Genomic DNA, 26,869 nt, shown 5'->3' with positions numbered 1-26,869 from the left:
AAAATATCAGGATATAAATGGGGTCTTGGAAATGAATTAGTTATACAGGTTGTCTTAATAGTTTGTTTTATCATGGGTTTTACCTGAGTATTCAGTTATACATAGCCAGTTTGTATATTCTTAAGTATAAGCTAAAGTATTATTTTAAATAGACCTGCTGTGATATATAATACCTTTTGCTCTGTAACTAATTATTTAACCTTTGTAGGTAGTATACAGTGGAATAACTTCTGGTCACATAGATCAGTATTCAAATCCGAGTTCATTGTTTGTAGGGGGAGTTACCTTGTCAGTGTCTCAGGGTCCCATAAAGGGAGGGGACAAAACAGTAACCACTTTTGTATAGGGTTATTATGAGGATTAAATGTTATTACACATGTAAAGCATTTAATACTGAGCCTGGGAGATAGTAAGGGCTCAGTAATGTTTGTTGTACCTAGTTAATATTACTAAGAAGTGGTAATGTGGTAGACTAAGGAATAAAAAAGGATCAGAAATGAAGGAAAATTTGGATTTGGCTCTGCCACTTGGTGGTTTTCTTAGTTTTGGCTAGTCACTTCCTTCAAGCTTCAGTGTTCCCATAGGTGAAATGTGTTCAATAATATCTTTCCTCCCCATTTTTCAAGGTTAAGGTAAGCTCATTGAGGTAGTATACGTGAAAATAATTTAAGAATGTAACAGTACCAGGTTTTAGTTTTAATTTTTATTTTGAGCACTGTATTTTTATTGATATTCTCACCATGTAAATCATCAAAATTTTTAAAATTTAAATTTTTAAAATTTAATTTTTAAAATTTAAAAGATAGTAAACTCATGTCATTTATTTTTTGGCATTCTCTGCTTTTTTAAGGTATAATTTATATAGAGTAAAATTCACCAACTTAAAGTTACAATTAGATGAGTTTTGACAAATTATGTAACCACCACCACAGTCATGATATGGAACTTTCATCACCCCAAGATTTTCCTTGTGTCCATTTGTAGTCAGTCACCCTTGAAGACAGGAGGTTTAGTTGTTCTATATGATTATTGATATGTCATTGTAACTGGTTAAATGACCTGGCTCTTTTTAACTTTGTCACCTTAGAGATAAGCTACAATTCAGTATCCTTTATCAAATACAGCCCACACTTACTTTAATGTTTTTTGTTTCTCTTTAGAGTTATTTCTACTTGCTTTTTCACTAGTAGTTTCTATGTTTATGAAAATAAGATTAATTAGTATGCATTTCACTGATCTTCTGTCTTAATTTCATTTATCCTATGGTACTTTTTCATGCAATGTAAATCATTGCCTACCTAAAGGACATAATTAGGCTTATTGATATTCATATTTCTTGTTAGAAATTTAATGAATTTCTTTTTTTTTAGAAATATAATGAATTTCTATCTCAACTGAGTAAACATTCTTAGAGGTATAAATTGGCAAGATGGTCTATTGTGTAAAAGTACTAACTTGTAAGAAAATGGTTACTCTAGAAGCATTTCTGGTTCAATATTTATTCATGTATTTTTTTATTGATCACATAGTAGGTGTAAATCACTCTTGGATGATAGACTTAAGAGTTATGCTCTACAGTTTGCTACATATTTTATTCTTTTTAGCAAAATTTTTAATAAGATTTTTCCAATTCTCATTCTTTTCATACAATGTGTAAAAGCAGTGGATCTTTTTTTTCCCATAAACCATTCACTTTTTTATGAAACCTAGTTATGTAGCTTCTACCCATTTAAATTGGGGGAAACTATGATAAAATAATAAATGTTAGTTTTCAAATTTTGAGCTAAATACAGTGATTTCTTATCAGTCTTAAAATACATAGTTTTCAGATTTCTTTTTTTTTTAAGATTTATTTATTTATTCATAAGAGACAGTGAGAGAGAGGCGGGACTCGATCCCAGAACCCTGGGATCATTACCTGAGCTGAAGGCAGATGCTTAACCATCTGAGCCACCCAGGCACCCAGTTTTCAGATTTCTTGTGTAGAAACTATCTTTACCAATGTTTAGAATCATTTTACTGTGCTATTAATAACACACTTAACTTTTACTGGCTGTTTTAACCTTTTGTTATAACAGTCCACTTTTTAAAATCAAAACCCACTTTAATTTATTACTTTGTTGGGGAAGAATGAAGGGGGGGACATCGGAGGGGGAGCCGAACCATGAGAGACTATGGACTCTGAGAAAAAAACTGAGGGTTTGGGGGGGATGGGTATTAAAGAGGACACGTTCTGCATGGAGCACTGGGTGTTATAAGCAAACAATGAATCATGGAACACTACATCGAAAACTAATGATGTAATGTATGGTGATTAACATAATATAATAATAAAAAAATTTATTACTTTGTTAATCTTAAAGTTGACATTTATTTCAAAGTCTTTTAAGTTTGCTAATAACTTTAAGGTTTTTGTTCAATTTTATTGTGCTGTATTATCTAAAGACTCTATGTAAAATTCAAATTAACTTTACTCTGGCCATGATTTCTTCATGACCATTTATTCCCTTAGGCTTTGTAAGCAGTTGCCTAGGCCATTACTGATAGTAGCTAGAATGTGCCCAGATACTATAATGCCTAAATTCTTTTATCTTAACATTTTCTTCATTCAGATGAATTCTTTATCCTTAGTTCAGTTTGTAACAGAAGTCTGACAACACAGGTTCTATCTCTTGCTTTAAAAACTTCATGGATCCTCGATATATTGTGGAGCTTGGAATGAATTTTTTCAACTGTTTTTCCAAAGTATGACTTTAATAATACATCATTTTGCTTACAATATTGGAACACTGGTACTTGGAGACTAATTCCACTTTCAACAACTTCCTTAAATCAATTAAATGATATTAGAGACACATAACCTAACACAGTTCTGTGTAAGTCATACATTTAAGATAAATGAATAAATTTTTTTTCAATTTTAACAAGTAAAAAAAGCTTTTTTTTTTTAGGATTGGTTAAACTATGAATCTGAAATTTAATCACAGTAATGAGCTCATTTATTTAGCTCTCTAATTAAAATTTTTAGTTGAATACTAAATCTAAGGACAGTTGGATTTGCACGTTTGCCCCTTTCACTGTTTCCTCCCCCATGCCATTGAAGAATTTTGAATGGTGAGGAATTTGCGCCCTTTGGCTCAGGTTGCAGACCCACTTGATCAAACCAGAGAAGCTGGGGTCAGAACTATTCATTGCTTATCTTTTCCTTGGGCCACTTGTAAATCCTGCCTTTCTGCTCTGTAAAAAATCTCTTTCTGTTAGACTTAAAATAAAGCCTGGAGTATAAAAATGGGCATAATAGTTGATGCTTGATTGTGACTCTGCATGGGTTAATTTCACTAATTTAGAAGTTTTTCATTGCATTGCAATTTATTTGGTGTATATAATTTCATTTAAATACATGTTATTTCATAAGCTATTATAAAAGCACCCTGTTGGTAGTGAAAGTGTAATGATATTCTATCTTAGGTTGAGATTTTACAGCTTTGAAATGTCGTGATTACTTTAAAGTAAATTGAATTAGTTAATTTCAATCAGAACTATAAAAAGGCTCAAAGTGTTTATTTTGTTTTGATATATTTAATTTCCAGTATTTATACTGACAGTTAAAATTTGCTTAAATCAATTATAGTACCAGTTTATGAACTGTTATCAATAATGGTGTGAAAGCTTTAAATACAGAGCCAGGTTTAAAACAAACACAAAACACTTTGTTCTTATCTCAGCATCCCTTAAAAGTATACAGCTCTGGTTCAGGACCTCAGGACCACCCATCACCCTGGACATTGGATACTCCTATTTATTCAAGAAGCTTGTGAAGTATCTGTGTGCCAGTGGGGGATGGTGTGTGTATCTGCTAGGGAATCACAGTTAGGTGATTTTACCCCAACAAAAGCAGCAACATTGTTTAGAAACTGAATTAGGTTCCTATAGAATTTTCCAGTTACGAAAACTAACTTACATTAAATGCTTCTTATTTTCTGTAAGCTTTGGTTACCGTTTTCACATTTTTGATGCTTTCAGAAGGTTTGAGTGGGCCCCCATTAAGATTTTAACCTCAATCCATTACAGCTTTTTGGCTTGCAGGCCCCACCCATTGGCCTTGGATAGCTAATACCGAGCTTTTGTTTCTTCCTGTAGAAAGGAAAGAAAACTGTTCTTTCTCTTTCATTGTGTAAGTCATGTGACTTCCCTTTTGGTTAGCTACAGATAGAATGGAAGTGAATCTCAAAATGAGTAAGATATCAAAGTTTTATGTTTATATGAAATATTCATGAAAATATTTATTGAATTCATGTGTTTTATGCATTAAAATATTTGTTTTTCAACAACTATACCTCAGTTTACATACATGCTGTTGTTTTTCTTAGAAAGCCAAAAAAGGTCACTTAAATAGATTTTTCAAATACTACTCCTCTTGTTATCTACATTGTGGTACCTTCATAGTGTACTTATTTTTCTATTTTCTTTTAGCATCATTTGGAGTTTCTGAATTGTAGCTTATTTCTCAGAACTCACAGTGTAAAGAAAGTAGGAGTGGTGGTTGGGATGATTTAGCAAGGAAAAACTGCTGGTAGAAAAAGGAAAGAAATGTGTTACAGGACTGCGTGTAAATATAAGAAGAAATTAATTGGTTACATTTTCTTCTGTTCCTCTTCCGTCTAACCTTTCAGTAATAATAAGCATTGTAGGTAGTTGTTTGAGAGAAAATGCTATGCAGCTCTTAGGCTATTAAGATCAATGGACAAATATTTTATTATGAAGTTAGATAATGTGAGGAAAATGTTGATATTTGGTTCTAATTTGGTGGTTTAGTCATTATGTTATGATTTAGTATGAATCATTAAATATTTAATCTTTAAGGTTGTTTGAACTTGCTCTTAAGCTATTTTTTCAAATGTTTAAATTCTATGTTAGTGAACAATATAGTTGTCACTAAATAATAAGTAAAATATTTGAAATCATGGTAATTTTAAAAGAATATCTTCTCAAAGATTTTTAAAATATAGTGTTCTTTGGCACATGATATTTCCAAACACGTAAATCCTTTTAAAAGACTTTTGAGAACAATACTATTTTAAAATCTAGGATGCGTTTTTATTTAAAATATTATATTTCAATAAAATGTTCCAGACTTTTGTTCCATAGAAAAGCATTGTTTCATTTTTATAGTCTTATGGATCTTAAAGAGCAATGATATTTAATGCTATGATTTTGTTATCAATCCCAGATACTTGGTTAATCAGATTTCAAAATATGAAAAATTTATTGATATATAGAAAGTTTCTTAAGTTTCTATTAATAAAAGTGGATGTATCAGCTTTTCAATAACTAGGATCTGGTATGAAGTCTGTAATTAATATGCTGGTCCATGCTTTATTGATATTAAAATTTATAGCAAGTGATTTATTTTACATGTGCTTTGCAGTTGGATATTTCCTTTTCTGTTTAATTAATCAGTTAACGTAAATATTTGTTGACACTTTATTTAATGTTTAAATTGTCACTAAAATTTTGCTTTTGGGAAAGGCTTAGGGTACCAGATCTTTCATTTCTGTGATCTTACTTCATATACATTTGGGTAGCAAGCTATTCATAAAACACCAAGGCTGTTCTCAAGTATTTAAATCTAGTATTGATATTTATTGTTGAAATAATCTATTTAGTATCTTAGTCTCACTGTAAGTTTAAAATAAAAATATTAACAAACAAAAGCCTACTTTAAAAAAATTGCTACTGAGTTTTTTTTGTATGTGTACTATGTGCTTTTTTTCCCCGCCTCAAACAAAATTTAATATTAGAAGGTGAAAGTTGAATGTTTTCCTTTTATAACTCTGTGTTTTTTCCTGCAAAAATTTTTTTAACTTGCACACAGAAAAGTAATTTTTACAATGAATTTATATGGCTTTAAGTGACTTCATATTTGTTCGAAAGTATAAGGCTCATTTGTGGGAGTAATACCATTTGGGGTATTGCTACTTGTTTTCACGTGGATTATTGTGACTATACAGTTCATGAATGATTTGATTTCTGGATTTTCTTTCTCCTAAAATAAACTTCATAATAAATGGGAAATAATTTTTAAGTAGTTGAAGTACGTGAAAGACCAAGTAAATATGGACATTTGTTTCAGTACATATTCTTTATCTTAGGGTTGCGTGTTTATTTTTGTAAAGACATTCTGATTTTTAAAAATGTTAACAGATAATGTTTGGGAAACTGCCTTGTTAGATGTTGACCACTCTTCCATTCTTTCTGCTTTTACTTTTAAAAAATATCTGGTCACTATTAAACCATTAATATGTGTATAGGTAATCCAGAATTTCCTATGAGATTCAATGTTTGACATATATTCAGTTACCCAAATTTACAAAATCTGAATGATTTTTGGAAAATCTCATAAAACATAGGAAAATGTTTTCACAAACTGAGGGTTGTGGAAAGGGTGGTGGGTGGGGGGGATAGGGTAACTGGGTGATGGGCATTAAGGAGGGCACGTGATGTGATGAGCACTGGGTGTTATATGCAACTAGTGAATCATTGAACATTACATCAAAAACTAAAAAAAAATGTTTTCAGAGTAAGATTTTAATACAATAGAGTTAATTATTTTGACTTACATTTAAAAAAATTTTAGCTGTAAATTGAAAAAAGAAATTACTCAAATTATTAAAGCACTATGATGGTCCCAAAGTATTCCCTGCCAAAACATTATCATTTGATCTGCCACTAGGAATTATGAAGGCCCTAAGTGGACTCTGGTTAGTCTCCTTCTTCCCTTGTTTTCCCCCTCCCCCTCCTCTTGCCCCTTCGGAAGGAAGCCTGAGGCCCTAGCTCTAGAGATACCAGGAAAAAGCAATCACTCAGCACAAATTGTCTGTCTTTAGCATAGCAGAAGTATCATCCCTTAGAGAAGAGTATGGGTGAGAAAATGTTAATAATAGATAATAGGAGTTTTTCAAATATATTCTAAGTTAATATAAAATTTGTTTTTGGTGCACTGGATATTACTGTTGTTATGAAAAAGAAGTCTACTTTTTCTGTTCAGACATTAGCAAAGTCCAGCCTAGTCCTTTACCACTTTTCCTCTCTTTACTTAGCTTCGGTTAAATCTTTTATACCTTATTTAAAGGTTGCTGCCAGTGATTTTCCTAACATTGAGGAGGAGGACATAAACAAAAGCAGTGGATGGTTAGGTAATTTTAACATTTCTAAACACTAACTGATATTTGTAGCATTTACCTAAATTTCCAAAGAAAGTGTATATGAAATGTTTTACTCTGTGTCAGATGCTTAACTGACTGAGCCACGCAGGCGCCCCTAAGGATAATATTTTTGTGTGTAACATATTTTTGCCTAGAGGAGGACTTTTGAATCCACAAACTGAATCATAAAATAGGCCAACAGTGAAAATAAATTGATATTGATAGATCTAGAAATGTTGTAATTATTTACTTCCTTAGAGAGATTGTTCACAAAATCTCTTTTTTTCCCAAGATGAGTAAAAAATGCAGATCCAGTGGGGTAAACACTATAAACTATAGTATAAGATTGCTGAAGGGCCCAAATTTCTTCCACTGTATTAGAGATATTTCTGCTAGCATTTCCTCATCTTAAAGGGCAATCCCTTCCTTAGCTGCACATGCATTTTTTAAATCTCTTCTACTTGTTGACCCTGGTTTGAAAAACTTAAGCAGAATGGTCTGGAATCTCACAATTAGCTTAATGAGGATTTTAGAAGTCTCAGTTTATATCTGACAGATGATAAATGTAATAGTAAATGACAAATGTAAAAGTAAGTATTACATAATACTTAGGTTTTAAGGAATGAACCAAAGATATTTTGAAAATTTTAAATATTATGTACTTAAAGGGCAAATACAAAAATACAATAGTGAGCATGTTTCAGGTAATATAAAAATGGTAAGTGTAAGCAATCTTTCAACAGAATAACTTTAACAATATAGGTAGAATGCAATCATATATTTCTATCTACTGGTCCAGGCCTCCTCCAGATAAACAAACATTTATGTTTGTTTTGTTTTGTTTTGTTTTGTTTTGTTTTTGGCTGCTTGCTAATACTAGGTTCCCACTAATGCATGCCCCTGGATAGACTCCAGTTTGCTACCATTTGATCCTATGTGCCATTCATCCAAAGCCATTGGTGTAACTCCCCTCAACCAATGCTTCTGTTCTGCCAACACAAGAGAGCCCTTCAGCTATAGCCAAGCAGTATTGTAGCAACATTGGTAATCATGACATCAGTAACAATGACACAGAATGTTAACATTAGTTATCATGTAACTTTTATAGAGTGCTTGCATGTGCCAAGTACTACGAAGCATTCTACATCCATTAAATTTTTACAACTCTGAAAGAGTTACTATTATTGTCTCATTTTTACAGATGAAGAAATAATCTTAGAATGTCTACTTGCATAATTTCATGCAGTTGAGCCAGCAGTATGATTCCAGAGCTGTGTTCTTAAATCTCTGGGTTTCAGCAACATTTTTAGTTGTTTAAATTATATATTAATGTGCTTATCTTATGCTAAGTGCTGGAGATTGAATTGTGAGCAAAAAGACAGGGATTCTGATTTCGGGTTGCTTAAAGAACAGTAGGGGAGACAGATCATTCAAATGAAAATAAAATAAAAACTGCTGTGAGTGCTATGAAGAAAATGTTCATGGTGCTATATGTCTATAACTCTGAGGAACCTGACCTAGTCCTTGGGTCAGGAAGCTTCTTTGGAGCAGTAAACTTGTGATGAGGGATAAAGAATGAGTAGACAAAGAACAAGGAAAAGAATATCCTAATAGAGGAAGGGGGTTATACACAGGCAGGAGGGAAAATGGAACTTTATTGAACATTATAGGATTATAAAGATCATTAATATCCAGTCTCTTTCACTTTTGGAAATCTTTGCCATCTTTCAGATTCCAGCCCCAGATTCAGGTCCTTCTTTCCTGAGGATTTATTCTAGCTAGAATTGCTTAGTTCCTTCTTACAAACTCCAAAACTCTTTATAAATAATGGGTCACTTGTCAGAGATTGTTTTCTGTTATATTTTGTTTTGTTTCTCCTACTAAATTGTAAACTCGGGACACCTGGGTGGCTCAGTCGGTTAAGTATCTGACTCTTTGTTTTGGCTCAGGTCATCTCACGGTGGTGAGACTGAGCCCCGCATTGGGCTCTGCACTGGGCATGGGACCTACTTAAAATTCTCTCTCTCCTTCTCCCTCCCATCCCCACCCCCCGCTTGCACACACTCTCTCTCCCTCAAAAAAAAAAAAAGATTGTAAACTCTAAGTGGAATTGTTTTACCAAAGTTTGTATTCTCTACAGTACATAGGTGCATGCTTTTCATATAATTCTTACTCAAAAACATTTCTGAAAGCACATTAAGAATATTTTTCCCTCTCTTCCATTAGATAAAAAGATATGGCTTATTTAAACAAAGATATATAGGGAACTAACAGAATTCATATTGACTGAGAGCATATGTGAACTCGTGTTGTTTAGAAAAGCTAGTGTTCAACTTACTTTCAATTCCCCTTTTTTTTTAAGATTTATTTATTTATTTATTTGACAGAGAGAGAACACAAGCAGAGGGGAGCGGCAGGCAGAGGGGGAGGGAGAAGCAGACTCCCCATGGAGCAGGGAGCCCGATGTGGGGCTCCATCCCAGGACCCCTGAGATCATGACCTGAGCCGAAGGCAGATGCTCAACCAACTGAGCCACCCAGGCACCCCTCAATTCCCTTTTTATGTCACTCTTACATGTTCATTATATGTCGAGTTATGTCTGGTAAACTCTGCACTTGTGGGCCCAGAACACTTTTGAGTTTCTGTACCCCAACCCTTAGCAGAAAAGACGGTGGCTTCTGTGCTATATTTATTACTATAGTTTATTGCTAAGTCTAAAGTGTCTACAGTTTATTGGAGGGGAAGGGCTTACCTGTTTAATTCTTTTCTTAAATCCAGAGAAAACACATGGATGTTCAATGAATGCTTTAAGTGGCAATATCATTAGGGAGATGAGATGATATTAAATGTGAATGGTGGACACCTTGTAGTGAGATAGACCTGGGTTTGAATCCCAGCTCCAGTGCTTACTAGCTATTTGAATTTTGTTACATTTCCTTACCTCAGATTTCCTGTCTATAGAAATCAGGTAGCAATACTAATTTTAGAGGGTTGCGAGGATTTGAGTTAATGTACTTTAAGTGTCTAGCCTCATGCCTGAAAGGGGAGTACCAAGTATCCTGACTGTCCTCCTCTTTTGGTTTCTTTGTTTTTTAACTTAAAAAAATGCAGATATGCTACAATTGATATAATGCAGAAAAGGATATCTGGTATAAGGGGGATGGCAGAGCCCAAACTTAGCAGATGAGTGAGACTACCCACACACTATAAAATGTAATGTAGAAAAATAGTTATCTACATCTTTGTTCATAACAGAAGTAAAGAGCATAATGAATGCAAGTCCGTTCCTCAAGTATAGTAGAATGGGGCTAGTCTGTCTTGATATCTGCTTGTGTAAAAAAGATCTAAGGTTTTTGTTGTGGAAGCTTTTGGTTGCATACCCAGCATCCATTTCTTCCTTTCATCCTGATCAGAACCCCAGTTCTTTGGTTCATGTATTCACCTCTATCTTTCTGTGTCCCTGGGAAAGATGACTTCACCTCTAAGGTAAGGGGTAGCTCAATCTGTCTAAGTACATGGTATTTTCTTTTTTTTTTTTCAAAGATTTTATTTATTTGTTTAATTGACACAGAAAGAGAGACAGCGTGAGAGGGAACACAAGCAGGGGGAGTGGGAAGGGGAGAAGCACGCTTCTGGCCGAGCAGGGAGCCCAATGCTGGGCTCAATCCCAGGACCCTGGGATCCTGACCTGAGCCAAAGGCAGTCGCCTAACCAACTGAGCCACCCAAGTGCCCCATACATGGCATTTTCTTATAAACTGTTTTAAATCCAGGAGCAGGGATAAGACTTAAGTTGGCTTATTCAGTCATGAGGGAGCAGTTATTTACATTTTACTATTGAAAGACTTACTGTTCTTTTACTTCTGTGACTCTTACGTTCTCTCTCCCTTTATTCTATTTTCTATTTCCTTGGGTAGAACTTGCACCAGTAACAATCCTTTGATATGTACTGAGTTCCAGTTTGGAGGGCACGCCTCTCACCCTCTCCAATCTCAGGTTTTCCTCCAAATTGGGTTACTTGGATATGAGAAAATTTAGTGTCAGGGTGCCTGGGTGGCTCAGTCGGTTAAGCATCTGCCTTTGGCTCAGGTCATGATCCCAGGGTCCTGACATCGAGCCCTGTATCGGGCTCCTTGCTCGGTGGTGAGCCTGCTTCTCCCTCTGCCTCTGCTGCTCTCCCTGCTTGTGCTCTTTCTTTCTCTCTGTCGAATAAATAAAATCTTAAAAAAAAAAGAAAAGAAAATTTAGTGTCATTTCTAACTCATGACTCTTCTTTTTACCCCATGTCCAATCAGTAGTTTAAAAAATCTTAAAATGCCATACAACTTCCTGTCATCTATACTTGAGATTCTCATCAGAGCAGAGTCTTGATTAAGCTGATCTTGTGTTAGTACCTAGAAGAACATGCACCTGAAAGTTAGGCATGTCAGATAAAAAAGCTTTGGTATATGATATGACTTGATATTAGGGTCTTCCACTGGTGAGCTTCTGCAGGTAGATCACTCCTCAAAGGGAATCTAGTGGTAAGCAGTCTAATCAAGACTTAGCTTCCATCAGTTTATTCAACAAAAATTATTGAACACCTAATATGTGAGCTACAGCAATGAGCAAAACAAAATGAGTGAAAATACCTGCTCTCAGGCACCAACTCTCACTACCCCCATCTCTTTGTTTTCCATCTCCACTGTGAAAAATAGGAACATAGACTAACCATATCAAGTACAAAATACAGCATCTTTAATTTTTTAAAAATCTCACAATAATATTTGAACTCTGGAAATCAATTTCAGGAAAATTGGAACATAAGGAGCAAAGTAAAAGAAGGCGTTTTATTTGGGGGGGGAACAGAAAAAAATAATACTAATGAGATAACTCTAAGTCTGAATTCTAGAGCATTCTAAAAATTAAACTCTGAGGTACCTGTATTGTTAAGGAGTAGTATAGGTTAATAATCCACAGCAGAATTTCTCAACCTTGGCACTGGGTCAGGTTGGACCTTTTGTCCCAGATAATTCTTTGCTGTGAGGGGCTATCCTGTGCTTTATAGGATGTGTAGCAATATCTCTGACCTCTACCCACTAGATGCCACCATTACACTTCCCCAGTTGTGACAACCAGAAATGTCTCCAACATTACTAAATGTCCCCTGGAGGGCAAAATTGCCACCATTTAAGAAGTTCTGATTTAATGACTTTGGTAAGTGCTTTACCAAATATATTATTGCTTCATAATTAATATCTTATCATCTTTTCTTTAGACAGAAATATAGTCTAAAATGACTTTAGAAGGCCTGGACATTTGGGATAAGAAATTACCATTAAGTTCATATTTAAGTAACATAATGGACTGAAAGCTACATATGAAATATTTTAACATTTTAAATTTTAGAATGTTATGTATTCTGACTACAGATGTAGTACATGTTGAGTATAGGAAATTTAGACAAAGAAGAATATAAAGATGCTATAAAATAAAAATCACTTCTTATCCCATCACCCAGAGAAAATTACTGCTTATTAACTTTTACTGTATTTTGTTTTACTGTTTTTCTTCTCTTTGTAACTTAAATTCTAGTTTTGAGTCATTTACTTTTTTTATGTGCTTTGTCTAAAAGTTTTTTTAAAAACAGGGAAAATAATTTTCAATTCCCTTTGTCAAATTAGAGGAGTTTAAAACTAATTAAATTATAATAGGAAAAAATAGCGTTTTACAAATTAATTTAGAAGCTGAGAAAAGGAAGGTATAGAGAAACACATATACTATGCATTTGAGTGATAGATTCTAAATAATATTTGTTGATGAAGTGTAAATTTTTTGAAATAAGAATAAACCTAACAACTTATATTATTTCTTCCTTTAATCCACTCATAATTTCACAACTCTGAATATGTGAGACATTTATTTTTAAAATTTAAATCCTTTGGGAAATTTTGTCATTTGGGAAAAAGAGTAACAGAATTATATTAATATGTTTTTATTTTCATATGCAAAGTATTGAAAAGGTTGTTTTTATTTTGTATAAAAATTTAAAAAAATTAAGTCATCATGAAATCTTCAGCTAGTTTTTCAGTTTTATAGACAAGTTAATATTTTTTCTCCTGATAATGGAATTCAGTTCTGCTAACTACATTTAGGGATGACCTTCATTTCTAAAATATATTACTTAAAATTTTGTAATATAGTTGTCGTAGGTTTAATAAAATGCCATGAAATAATTGTTACTATAATTTATAGATTTATGCAAGTTTTGATGAATCTGTATATATAACCAAAGCATATTAAATACCTTGTCCGTGTCATTTGCAGTTCTGAAAAGGTGAATTTTTATTTCTTTCAAAAAGGAAGATGTTTGGCTGCATAGCAGGAAGGGAAAGCATTCTGGGCATGGAAAATGATGCAGGTGTTAAATGGTAGAAGCAGTCCTTTGAGTTTGAAAATTTTCTATGACAGGGAGTTCCCAGGAGCCCTTCTTAACTTAAATTCCCAAATTGGTTTCAGAGATGCACAAATGTGTATATTCCTTTTTATGCACAGGTCATATGCTGATCTAAATTTAAGTGGCAAATACACTGCAGGTTCCATCTTACATAATAGAAATTAAAAACTTTTGTTAAAGGTAAAATTTTCATTTAATATGAAAGGAAGCAGCCTTTATACCCTCTTTAAATACACCTTTCTCAAGAATGGTTGACTCATTTTCTAGTTATCCACATATTTATTAGTTGTCACCCACATATGTCCTCCATACACTGAGATTTCCCCTCTGTACTCAGACTGAATTAACCTTTTAATATCATGTCCACTTAAATTGTTGGCCATCCTACTCATCTTCTCAACACAACCACGAGGAACAGCCCATCCCTAATCTGTTATTAATTGTATTCCTGCCATATATTAAAAGGTAGGCCTATTGCTATCATTTTCTGTTATATATTCCATGCTATAAATTTTCTCTTGCCTCCTGAGTGCTTGGCCCATTCTTAAGATAATGCTAATTAGAATTGAGGTTGGACACCACAATAGGTTCTGAAACGTCTTATTTTAGCTAGCAAAAATAGAGTATCACAAAGGATGCAGGACATATCCTCCCACACTATAAATTCACCTTAGCTTTTGTGTCCTTTGTGCTATTAGTTCCCATCTTTTCTAAAACACCGCTATTTTAAAATCTTCCACTCATTTTGCTCCTCTCACCACTCTGTGTGTGTGTGTTTTTCTCCTCTTTCTCAACTTCCACCCCCACTCCCTCTTCCTGGTGTAAAGAGCTTCTGTAGGAAATTGACAATTGGTGTCTTTCTGCTTCAAAGTCTTTAACAAGTGGAGCTGGCTGTTAAGAGAAATTGACCAGGTTCCTGTGATCTTTGTCAGTTTCTCTGATTAATCAATTTTTCTCTACTGGAGGCGCTGCTTTTAACAAAAGAAAACTAGCTTGAAATTTCAATCATTTGCCCATTGCTGCCTCGCATATATCTGCTCTTCTTTCTCTATCATTTTACGTTTTTATTATAAACTTTTAATTCTTGGTTTCTCATTACCTCATTTGTAATGGAGAGTGAAGAGCCATTTTCCTGTAATTCATATATCCTCAATGGTTCTTACTAATTCTGATACTTGCATAATTTAATTTATAAAGCTGGCTCCTATTCAAAAGACAGTGCCTACAAAGCAAAATGAGTGCATTTCTTTCCTAGTTCTTGTTGACTTTCCTGCAAAAACCAAGGCCAACCCATTCCAGAGCACTTAATAAAAGGAAATCATGCTATCATAGAAACTAATACAATGAAATCAAGAAAAACCAGGGAGAGTTACTATATTGCTCTTTATTAATAGGGATATTTCTTTAAACATGTCAAATACTGTTATATTTAGAAACAGAATTAAAAGAATATGTCTTTAGGTCATGGATAAGTTTGAACAGCCAAGTTAGCCTGAAAATTAGGTTATAAGATCTGAAGAAAAAATTGACAAAATAGGCAAAATGTATTTGGAATATCTCTTGGGCTTTACATAAAGGTGTTTGCACAAAGTGATATTAGATAATAGAATTATCATAGGAAGGAGTTCATTTGAATGGCCTTAGGTTCAGTGATGAGACTGAATGATGACTAGTACTCCAAAGCATATTTTACAAATAAGTTATTTCATGGTATATTATTAAGTGTTCCTTGAACAGAAAAAAAAGTCTATCTTCAGTAAGTTTGGGACATTCTTGGTTATACAAATTCAGCCTGTTTCTTCATTTAATATATGATTTCTTAATGCCTTATCATAAGATGCTGTTCTATCAGTCTCATGGGACATGGTTCCATGGGAGCAAGCACTGAGAAACTCTTGGCTGATGGCCGGCAATCTGCATTAATCAATGTTAACATCTTTACTCTTCAGCTTATAATTTATCAGTAAGTTAGAAAAAATTAAAGATCTTTTAAGTATCTGCTGAACATTTTTAGTGATATATTTTTATTTTACAAAATCAGAGACCTAAATAATATTTAAGATATCCAGAAAAGCTGGGGGCACATAGTGGTTCATAATATGAAAATAGCTTAACAGATGAGATAAAATCAGGTAAGTATTAGAAAACATCAACCATGCGTCTGGGCAACTTAAAAGGAGAGTGAGGATGGCTCAAGATTGGTAAATGGTGGTTGTGGTAGTATAGGGAAGCTGAAATTTGGCCAGGGTAGATTCCGTGTCAGATGGAAAATAAAACAAAAGCAAGTGATACACAGTCGTACACAGTCGCCTTTTAACTAGCAGCTTCTGGGAATAGCCTCTGGCCTATAGTACGGGGCTTTTTTTTTTTTTTTAATTTCTGATCTGTTACAGATCAAATACTTGTGCACAAATGCTTTCCTCAGGTTACATACTTGTTGTGGTCCAGTAATGAACAGTTTACTGGCAGTACCGATCCTCCGACCACACCAACACTGTGACTGGATTATCACCACTTCTCCCATGCTCTCAACTAGAAAATGTCTCACTGCTTACAACTGCCTACAATTTTTCCCACTGAGGACTAACAATTCTACAAGTAGAGAAAAAAATTATTTAAAAATATAAATGCTGTTTCTATATCAGTGATTGTAATTTTGGTAATTTATGGACCAGCAAATATTTCAAAAAATGTGGATGATTTGGTAAATTTTTACTAATTGGCTTTCCAAAAATCATCGTGTGTGTATTGTGCATTTTACTGACATATAGAATATAGAACACAATTTACAAATAATAATACATATACAATATTCTTTATTATAAATTCCACGTAGCCAATTGTTTCTCACAGAATGCCTTTGTTGATTTTTTTTTTCTGGAACTCTTGTGTCTGTAGCTAAACTATGTTTGCAATTGATGAACAAGTGTAGTTTTATGTGAATGTTAAATGAGTAACAACACAAAAGTTAAATAACAAAGACAAAGATGTATGTCAGAGCTTTATTGTAAGTGACTTCTTTGCTGAATTGGAAAACAGTTTTTCCAGTAAGAACAGTAGAATATTTCTTCTATTTTTATAATATTTACAGTGTAACAGCTATAGACATAATACACTGTTATATTTCATTTGCATTTATTAACAATTTTTCCATCACTTTCCTGAGTGTCTAGACAATCAAAATTTTTTAAAAAGCCCTGATTTGTAGCATTTGCCCATTAGGTTCAAGCTATCAGTGTGATATCTGTAGAGTTGGGAAGAAAGGCACAGTGATATACCATTTTCTAGTAATTCCACTGTACAGATTGAATAAATGTAAATAACCTCAAGATGATAGTAAAATGTAGCAAAATAATTTGGAAGTAATGAGTTTTAAGTATTTTTTATTCTTTTGTTCATATAATTGTGTATTTTTACAGTTTAATTTTTAATAATGGCTTTTTTTTTAAGATTTATTTGAGAGACAGAGAAAGCATGAGAGGGGAGAATGTCAGAGGGAGAAGCAGACTCCCCGCTGAGCTGGGAGCCTGATGTGGGACTCGATCCTGGGACTCCAGGATCATGACCTGAGCTGAAGGCAGTCGCTTAACCAACTGAGCCACCCAGGCACCCTAATAATGGCTGTTTTTAACAACGATCTCGTGGAGTTCCTACAGATGTAACAGCCAGTTCCTTGAGCTGGCACAAGCCAACTCTAGCCCACTCTTCCAGTGCCTATTTTGCCATGGAAGGACATTTATTTGTAATTACTGTCATTTCATGAGAGGGATATCATCTCTGAATAAAAGAAAAACCCTAAGGAAGACAACTGACAAGCATAACCATTGTTCTTATTTTTTACATTTCTTTAAAACAGTGTTAAAAATGTCACTTGAGTTCCTACATAGCTGTTTAGACACCCCTGTCCTCTGAGTAGTATACTAACATACAAATGAAGCTATTTTTCATTTAGTCTAGTGAATAAGTACCAGTGATCACCCAGATACTTTTCTGTTTTGTAGTTAGTAGGTTACTGTTAGTCTTCAGGACTTTATAATCTGAAGGGGTGAGGAGAGTCACTTATAGGTAAGAATGTTAGAAAACAAGACTCGAAGACTTAAAATTTGGTGCAGGCCTTCTTTTAAATCTTCTACACTGCATCAATAGGCAGATGCTATGTAAGAGATACTACCCTGGGACTGTTATCTTTCAGCTGTTGGGTAGGCCTTGAGCACTACTTTGTGCACTATCCCCTGCAGTTTATGATGTATATACATTTTTTTAAACACTCCTCTTGCCCCTCTTTTCCTTCCACCCACTTTGATACCGAATTAAGTTTCCTATTACCACAAACTTAGTGGCTTAAAACAGCACATATTTATTAGCTCACAGTCTATAGATCAGGAGCCCAACACAGTGTGAATGGGATCTCTGCTCAGAATATCTCAAGGCTGAAGTCCAGGTGTTGGCCAGCTGTGTTCTCATCTCTCACTCAGAGTTCTCTTTCTGACTCATTCCTGGCGATGGTACAAATCAGTTCCTTGTGGCTATAGGACTGGTCTTCCATGTTTTTATCAGATGTTGGCCAGGTACCACTCCCAGCTCCCAGAGGCCAAAGTCACATTCTTGCCTTGTGGACCCTCCCATCTGTCTTCATGCCAGCAAGGGTGGGTCAAATCCTTCTTCAAGTCTCTGACGTTTCCTTCTCCCAACACCCAGAGAAAAATTTCTTCTTTTGAAGTATGACTACATAGAGTTCAAGAAACATACTTCATAATCTCCTCTTTGATTAACTTAAAGTCACCTGGTTAGTAACTTTAATTATATCTATGATCATGATCCATAGGAATGATATCCGGTCATCTTGACAAAGGAGGGAGTTTTGAAAGGTTAGGGTAATTGGGAGTCCTAGAATTCTATCCACCACAAATACTAGATATATCATTTAATCATAATGATGGCTATGTGGAAAGTTTCAATTTAGTGATAAAACTTTAAAAATCATATCTGGAAATAAAGTCTGAAAAAATATAAAAATAGAACAAAAATAAAACAAAAATAAAAATTTATCTGGATCCAGTAACTATTTCCTTCAGAATAGAAATTAATTTTTGGTAATGAAAATTTGATCTTTTGAATTAGCATGGATCTAATGGAACAAAGGTGATAACATTTAGAAAATAATAAAATAGTGAAGACAAGATTGTATTTAATTCTTTTTTTTTTTTTTTTAAAGATTTTATTCATTTAAGAGAGAGGGCACAAGCCGGGGGTAGGGGTAGAGGGCTAGGGAAAAGCAGACTCCCCACTGAGCAGGGAGCCCAACTCGACTCCAGGTTCCATTCCAGGACCTGGAGATCATGACCTGAGCTGACGACAGATGCTTAACCATCTGAGCCACCCAGGCACCCCAAGATTATATTCTTAAGTCTAAGTAATTAGTAGAATAAATTAAAGACACAACTTATTTTGAACACTACCTAAATGTTGGTTAAGAAAATAAGTTCAAAGATGATTGAACTAAATATATCACTAAAAATGATATATCTAATACAAATGTATAAAATACAGAGCCTTGGGGCACCTGGGTGGCTCAGATGGTTGAGCATCTGCCTTCGGCTCGCGTCATGATCTCCAGGTCCTGGGATCGAGCCCCACGTCGGGCTTTCGGCTCAGCGGGGAGTCTCCTTCTCCCTCTCTGCCTCTGCCTCTCCTCCTGTTTGTGCTGTCTCTCTTTCTCTCTCTCTCAAATAAATAAATAGATCTTAAAAAAAAAAAATACAGAGCCTTGTTCCACAAAAGCTCAACTAATATGTTTACTCAAGAAGAGGGAGTTTCACCAAGGTTGAGGGAAAAGGTTGAAACTCGTAGTAAATAAAAATTCTTTATTGAAAAACCTGGCTTATGGAAACAGTTAAGCAAAAATTTATGGCAAAATTTATTGCGTTCTTGATAATGCAAATATTGACATGAACAAAAATGTAGGAAAATCACCCTATGGTTGAATTATGGTATGTCCGTACAATGGAAAAACTTGGAACCATTCATCTAACAGTTATTGAACATCTCCTATGTGACAGACATTTTGAATAGAATGAATAGAATAATTTAATTAATGTGCTCATGTTAATAACCATTAATAACATGTGCTCATGTGCTCTGAATAGAATGTTAGCCATCAAAAAAAATCCTTTGAAGCATAACTAATAACTTAAGAATGTTCATTATGTAGTGTTAAGTGCTGTAAAAATTTATTAAATATGATCCTAGTTTTATTGATATGGATAGAAAAAATTGAAGGCCAGAAAAGCATTTTAAAAAGATAAATTTTGATTGGTTCTTTCTATTTTTTCTTAATCATAATTATAAAGAGGCTGAACACCTTCCTTTCTTAGCTACTCCCAATATTTACACTCTAGTGATCTAGAAAACATTGCTGAGTTCATTTTATAATGTGTTACATGTCTGTATGACTTTTTGACATATTACTTATAAGATATTTGACAAAATGTTTTTAAATATGTTAAACTGCTATATGTTATAATGGTATAAACTATAGCATTAAATGTTTTTCTGATGCTCAGGGTACATAATATGTTTTTTCTAAGTTATTCAGAGGACAAATTTCTGAATAAAAACATGAAGAAAAGAGGAAAATGTCCTTTTACTCAGAAATTAGAGAAAAATAACATGGTGTGTTTGTTATGGAGAAAGCAAAGCCCTTTTATTTAGGTAGAAGGGGAAAGGGGTAGGAAAGGTACATCACATTTAGTAAGTATCTAATAAGGGTCAGACACTGTATAATGCAAGTTTATTATTTTATCTCACTTAATCTTTATGTTCATCTAGGTTAGATATTATTTCATTTAAAATGACAAGATTGAAGCTCAGAAGGTTAAACTTGAATGAAGTTAGAATTAGTAAGTGCCAGAGCTAGTATTCTCATCTGTGAGAACAGAGCCTCTTCTATTGTATTTTTAGTGGGTGAATGGAAATTTAATTGTATGCTTTTTAGTAGTTACATAGTTTCAATGGAGATTTTAGGTGTAAAAAGACCTAGAGTAATACTTAAAATGTCTCTTTTATAACCAAATCACCTATACATCCAACATCTGAAGTTTGATTTAATGGTGAGAGTAGAAAAGGAAAAGAACTTTATAAATGAACAGACTTTTATTAAAGAAAATCAACAACTTATTAAGGTGCTAAAACTAGATATTTTAGAGTGGGTATTGTATAACTATTCTTCTAGGTTATGTGTCTACAAAGAAATATTTAGTGCTATGTTGTCCAATATGGTAACCACTCATAAAATATAGCTCTTTAAATTACTTAAAATTAAAAATGTTTCTCTACTACAGTAGCCACATTTCAAGTGCTCAGTAGCTACATGTGGTTAGTAGCTGTCTTACTGGACAGTATAGATATAGAACATTTCAGTCATCATGGAAATGATGTGCTGACTTTGTTTCTTTCTATAGGAAATAATTTCAGTTTGGTAGTTGTGAGCTTAATTTTTCACTTTAAGCAATTTTTACCTAGGGGTGTCTGGCTGACTCAGTTGGAAGAGCATACAGCTCTTGATCTCAGGATCGTGAGTTTGAGCTCTACTTTGGATGTAGGAATTACTAAAAAATAAACTTTAAAAGATGTAAAAAAGGGCGCCTGGGTGGCTCAGTCGTTAAGCGTCTGCCTTCCGCTCAGGTCATGATCCCAGGTTCCTGGGATCGAGTCCCACATCGGGCTCCCCGCTCGGCGGGAAGCCTGCTTCTCCCTCTCCCACTCCCCCTGCTTGTGTTCCTGCTCTCCCTGTCTCTCTCTGTCAAAGAAATAAATAAAATCTTAAAAAAAAAAAAAAGATGTAAAAAATTCTTATCTGTTTAATAAGGTAGTCACACTATAGTTTCCCCATTTAAATGGATTAAAAGTAAATTAGAAATTAAAACATTATTAGAATTTTTACTATTTCAAAATTGATTTTTGTACTTAATATTTTAAGATTATATTATTGAATACAGTTATAATTAGTCCATATTCATATATGGATATTCATATATCCATAATTAGTGTCATGTGGTATGCCATCATATGAATATGCTATATTCTATTGATTTTTAAATGTTTTTGCTATTGTAAACACTACTACACTGAACATTCTCTTATAAGACTCCAGGTACACATATGCAAAAATATTTCTATAGTATATAACCTAGAAATAGAATTTTTGGGTTGTAACATGTATTTTCAATTTGATTAAGAAATGCTAAATTATTTTCTACATTGGTTATATCAGTTTGTACTCTGAGATTGTAAAGTTGTCTTCCCTTGTTTTATTTTTAAAGCTTTAAAATATTCTTTCACTTTTAAGTCCCTGATTTCACATATTTATATTAACATTATTAAGATTACTTTTACTATTGAATAGCCATTGTTTAGTTTGTTTAAACAAACTAAAAGGTAGGATTTAAAAGGTAGGATCTTAAATCTTTCTTTTTTTCTTTTTTTTTTTTTAAAGATTTTATTTATTTATTTGACAGAGAGAGACACAGCGAGAGAGGGAACACAAGCAGGGGGAGTGGGAGAGGGAGAAGCAGGCTTCCTGCGGAGCAGGGAGCCCGATGTGGGGCTTGATCCCAGGACCCTGGGATCATGACCTGAGCCGAAGGCAGACGCTCAACGACTGAGCCACCCAGGCGCCCCTTTTCTTTCTTTTTTTTTTTTTAAAGATTTTATTTATTTATTTGACAAAGAGAGACATAGCGAGAGAGGGAACACAAGCAGGGGGAGTGGGAGAGGGAGAAGCAGGCTTCCAGCGGAGCAGGGAGCCTGATGCAGGGCTCAATCCCAGGACCCTGGGATCATGACCTGAGCCGAAGGCAGTTGCTTAACCAACTGAGCCATCCAGGGCCCTAAAAAGAGACTTTTTAGATATGTTTTTTTGAATAAGATTAAAATAAATAAAAATGAAAACCGTTATAAAAACTAATAGTATTGGGGCACCTGGGTGGTACAGTCATTTTAGCTTTTGACTCTTGGTTTTGGCTCAGGTTGTGATCTCAGGGTGGTGAGTTTGAGCCCTGTGTCAGGCTCCGTACTCAGCATGGACTGTGTTTAAGACTCTCCCTCCCTCTCCCTCTCCCCTCTGCTCTCTCTCTAAAAATAAATAAATCTTTTTTTTAAGAAGCTAATAGTATTATTGATAATGAACATATGTAAAAAAATGCCATCAGGAACACACCTTAATCAAACAAAATTGGATTTATTAACTTGTGGCACTGAGGAACATGGCACATCATATGGAACTTGGAAGTATCTCAGTGAGAAGGTGTTCGGACTTCTAGGATTTGGGTTTATGATTTGGGGGAAAGCAAGGGTTTGATGCTGTCAAAAAGCAGAAGTAATTTTGTTATTGGGGAATCCTAATAATTCTTTTTTTTTTTAAAGATTTTATATATTTGAGAGAGCACAAGAACAGGGTGAGGAGCAGAAGGAGAAGCAGACTCCCCACTAAACAGGGAGTCCAATGCAGGACTCGATCCTGGGGCTCTGGGATCATGATCTGAGCGGAAGGCAGCCACTTAACTGACTGAGCCACCCAGGAGCTCCAGGGTTCCTAATAATTCTTACCTAGAAGGCAAGAAGAACATAGTGGTGCTAAAACTAGAATTGGTAAGGAAGCAGACATATTAGCATAAAAGGGGAGTGTTTGACCATTTCTTGGTTTGGACAGTGTTGTTTTTGTCTCTGTTCAGATAAAGTCAGAGTGCCTTGTCTAATTTGGGGTGTTCTCCGAAATTGTTTATGTTCAAATAAAATGTTATGAACACCTTGGCATAGCTCTAAGTGCCACACCAATTCCCAGCAACACAAGACCTGAGTGATAGTGACAGACCAAACCCTGGCTGTCTGGAGCTCCTTTTGTCTTTCTTAGTCTCTAACAGTGATAAGAAAATTCATCAAAGGCTTGGTGGCAAAGACAAATGTTAGGTGTTGTTAGAAGTGCTCTATGCTCTAGTAAGTTTGTAGTTGGGATACAGTAAGAATGGTAAGAGAATTTTGGAAGGATGGAAAGGTAAGGAGAGGAGAGACCAACTGGTGAATGTTGTTGTTGTTTTTTTTTTTAAGATTTGTTTATTTATTTTAGAGAGAGAGGGAGGGGAGGGGCAGAGGGAGATTCAAGCAGACTCCCTGCAGAGCGTGGAGCCTGATGTGGGGCTCCATCCCACAGCCCATGAGATCATGACCTGAGCCTAAATGAAGAGTTGGATGCCCAACTGACTGAGCCACCCAGGTACCCCAGGTGAATGGTTTTTAAATGATCAACTTTGAATATAGTTTAGGTAGATTTCTGAACCAGATTATGGTATGATGAAATTAGTGTTTGTGGACAATACAATTGCCTTTTAAAACTATTAAATATCGGGCACCTGGATAGCTCAGTTGGTTAAGCGACTGCCTTCGGCTCAGGTCATGATCCTGGAGTCCTGGGATCGAGTCCCACATCGGGCTCCCTGCTCAGCAGGGAGTCTGCTTCTCCCTCTGACCCTCTTCCCTCTTGTGCTCTCTATCTCTCATTCTCTCTCTCTCAAATAAATTTTTTTTAAAAAGCTTCTTTAAAGAAATAAAAATAAAATAAAATCATTACATATCTAAAAATGATTTTAATGAACATTTTACCTTGTCTATATAACTCAAAATATTTTCTTTAAAAGTATTCATATACTTTTTTACATTGTTACAATTACTATTTTGTATTCTGAACTTTAAAAAATATTTGCTTAATGTACCATCATACACTTTATTCTGTGCTTTTATCTTGTTTGAAGAGGATCATTTCAGTAGTTGTCTCTGAGGCTGTTTTCTCAGAAAGGGAAAAGCAGTAATACGAAGGCTATAACAGACATTTGGGAGGAAGAATTAACAAGCATCTATTACTGATGAGATGGAGTAAGGGAAGAGAAGAATAAAAAATTTTGAATCCTTGAAACTGACAAAGTTGAACTTTTATCTATATACATAGTTTCTCAGTTGGATGATGTATTATAATACAGTATCAACAAGAGTTTGTAACACCCACCAGCACTATTTCTTCAAGATATCTTGAAAGCTGCAAAATATACCCGATTGTTAAAATGATAAAGTATTTTTAGGTTGAAGTTTTGACATTTGGTGACAGTGGTAGAAAATAATGATAAGGGACACCTGGCTGGCTCAGTTGGTAGAGCATGCACCTCTTGTTGTAAGTTGAAGCTCACCACATTGGATGTAGAGATTACTTAAAAATAAAATTTAAAAAAGAAAAATGTTATTAGAAAATAATGATGAGGGTAGAGTTTAGAAATGGTAAGATGTTCATACTCATATTGAAATCAGAATTTGTAATCTGCGTGTGGCTGGGTTCACATCCTATAAAAATTAGTCTGAGAACATTAGTGAAGGCTGATACTTCTGGGTTAAAATGCATGGCATCCCCATTGGTATTGGTGGTGCTCATTGGAAGGAACACTAGCCTTTCATCCTTAATTTATTCCCTTGTGCCTATTTGATAAGGTTGTCTTCTTTAGATGACTTTGAAAAAAAAATGTCTTATTTATACACCATGACAAACTAAGGAGAAAAAGGTTCCATCATTGGAGAAGCCTGAATGGTTGAAAGATTATTTTAAACCTTTTTATACTGTAAAAGTTAAAAGGTATACTATACCTAATTTGTTTTAACCATATATAAAATAATTTTAGATTTGATGTGTAATACAGATCAAACCACAATATAACAGAATATTAAAATTAACATATCTAATTCATAGTCTGTAATTTTAAGAAGTGTGTCACATTATAAAACTCTATATGGGAAAAACCTAGAAATGATTGAAGTTCATTGAAGTGGACTTCAAACCTATCATATAATTGAAATCCTGAGACTACATTTCATTCTTAAAGCATAAAGTGAAGCTAAAAGAGGGATGTAAAATTCATTAATATTTTATCATTTTGTTTAGATTTTTCAGTTTTAACTGGGAACGTACTTAACAATGAACATATACCCAAATAATTTAGGGTTAGATGATTTACTTCATCTAATTTTGCTGTTAGCATAATAGTTTATTTAATTAATTGTTAAAATCTAGATAATAATAAAGCTATTATTTGTGAATTAAAAATTTTTTTGACCTTCACCATTTATATTTAACTGCTTTTTCTCTTCAAACTTCACAGCTGTGTCATGTTACAGCTGCATGTATGAAAAATTAATTTATTCTTGCTCGTTCATTTCCTCTTAGAATCCAGTATCATTCATCATTCACTGATGTTGACACTTAAAGTCAAATTTATATATAGATTACCTATTATAAAAGTAATGATGGCTGTTTATATAATGAATGAAATCTCTTATTCCAAATATATTTTTATTTTATAAAGTACAATTTATTTACACATCAGTGTCTCAGAGATTTAAGTAAAGTGAGTACATTATGTATAAATTAAATATGTGTGGATCTCTTTCATATTAACTGTATCATTAACCAGACTTCAGTCACTTGGAGAAACTTGTTGGGAAATTGAAAGGCAGAGTACGAAGTAAGAAAATTATTTACAACACATAGACAAAGGGTTAATGTCCTTGCAGTATAAAGAAGTCTTGTGTGTTAGTAAGGAAAAACAAGCATCTTTGTCAAAAACAGGCAAAGGACAGGGACGTAGAAATTCAGAAAAGTATAAATACAGAAACTAAAGAAATATAAGTTTAAAGCAACATTTAACAGATGAGAGTTCGGCAAGTTATTATTAATGTTATTTTAATGATAATACTTGATGTGGAAATTGGAGAGAAATAGTCTCCTATACCTCTGGCAGAGATATATACTGATGCAAGTTTCTACAGTATAATTTGGCAATACACATCAAAAGCCTGTGAATAGGGATGGATGTACACAAAGATTTTTGTCAAAGCACTTTTTATAAAAACAATTGGAAACAACTAAATGTTTATTATTAGATGATTGGTTAAATTATAAACCTCCATGTAATGTAGCCAGTTTTTTTAAAATGATGTTTTTAAAGTTAGATTGCTAAACTGTATTCAGAACTGTCTTTGATTTCCTTCAGGGTACTTTGAGGACCACTGGGAGGGGGGAGGCCGAACTCCATTCTGCTCAACCAGAGAAGCTTTGTCCCTGTTTGTTTTTTTTTTTTAAGATTTTATTTATTTGACAGAGAGAGACACAGCGAGGGGGAACACAAGCAGGGGTA

The 26,869-nt window shown here is 34.2% G+C and overlaps 1 protein-coding gene across 2 annotated transcripts in view; it reads left to right on the top strand.

Annotated features, from left to right (window-relative positions):
* The window catches only part of LIN28B (lin-28 RNA binding posttranscriptional regulator B), a 125,281-nt gene that overhangs the window by 14,456 nt on the left and 83,956 nt on the right, over positions 1-26,869 (top strand). The gene's annotated exons all lie outside the window — the stretch shown is intronic.

Source organism: Eumetopias jubatus, unplaced genomic scaffold (assembly GCF_037043125.1).
Source record: "Eumetopias jubatus isolate StellerSeaLion01/CBP00866 unplaced genomic scaffold, mEumJub1_p1.0 scaffold_6, whole genome shotgun sequence".
Classification (NCBI taxonomy): Eukaryota; Metazoa; Chordata; class Mammalia; order Carnivora; family Otariidae; genus Eumetopias; species Eumetopias jubatus.
The sequence above is the reverse complement of the archived record's forward strand: the minus strand, read 5'-3'. Positions and strand labels throughout refer to the sequence as shown.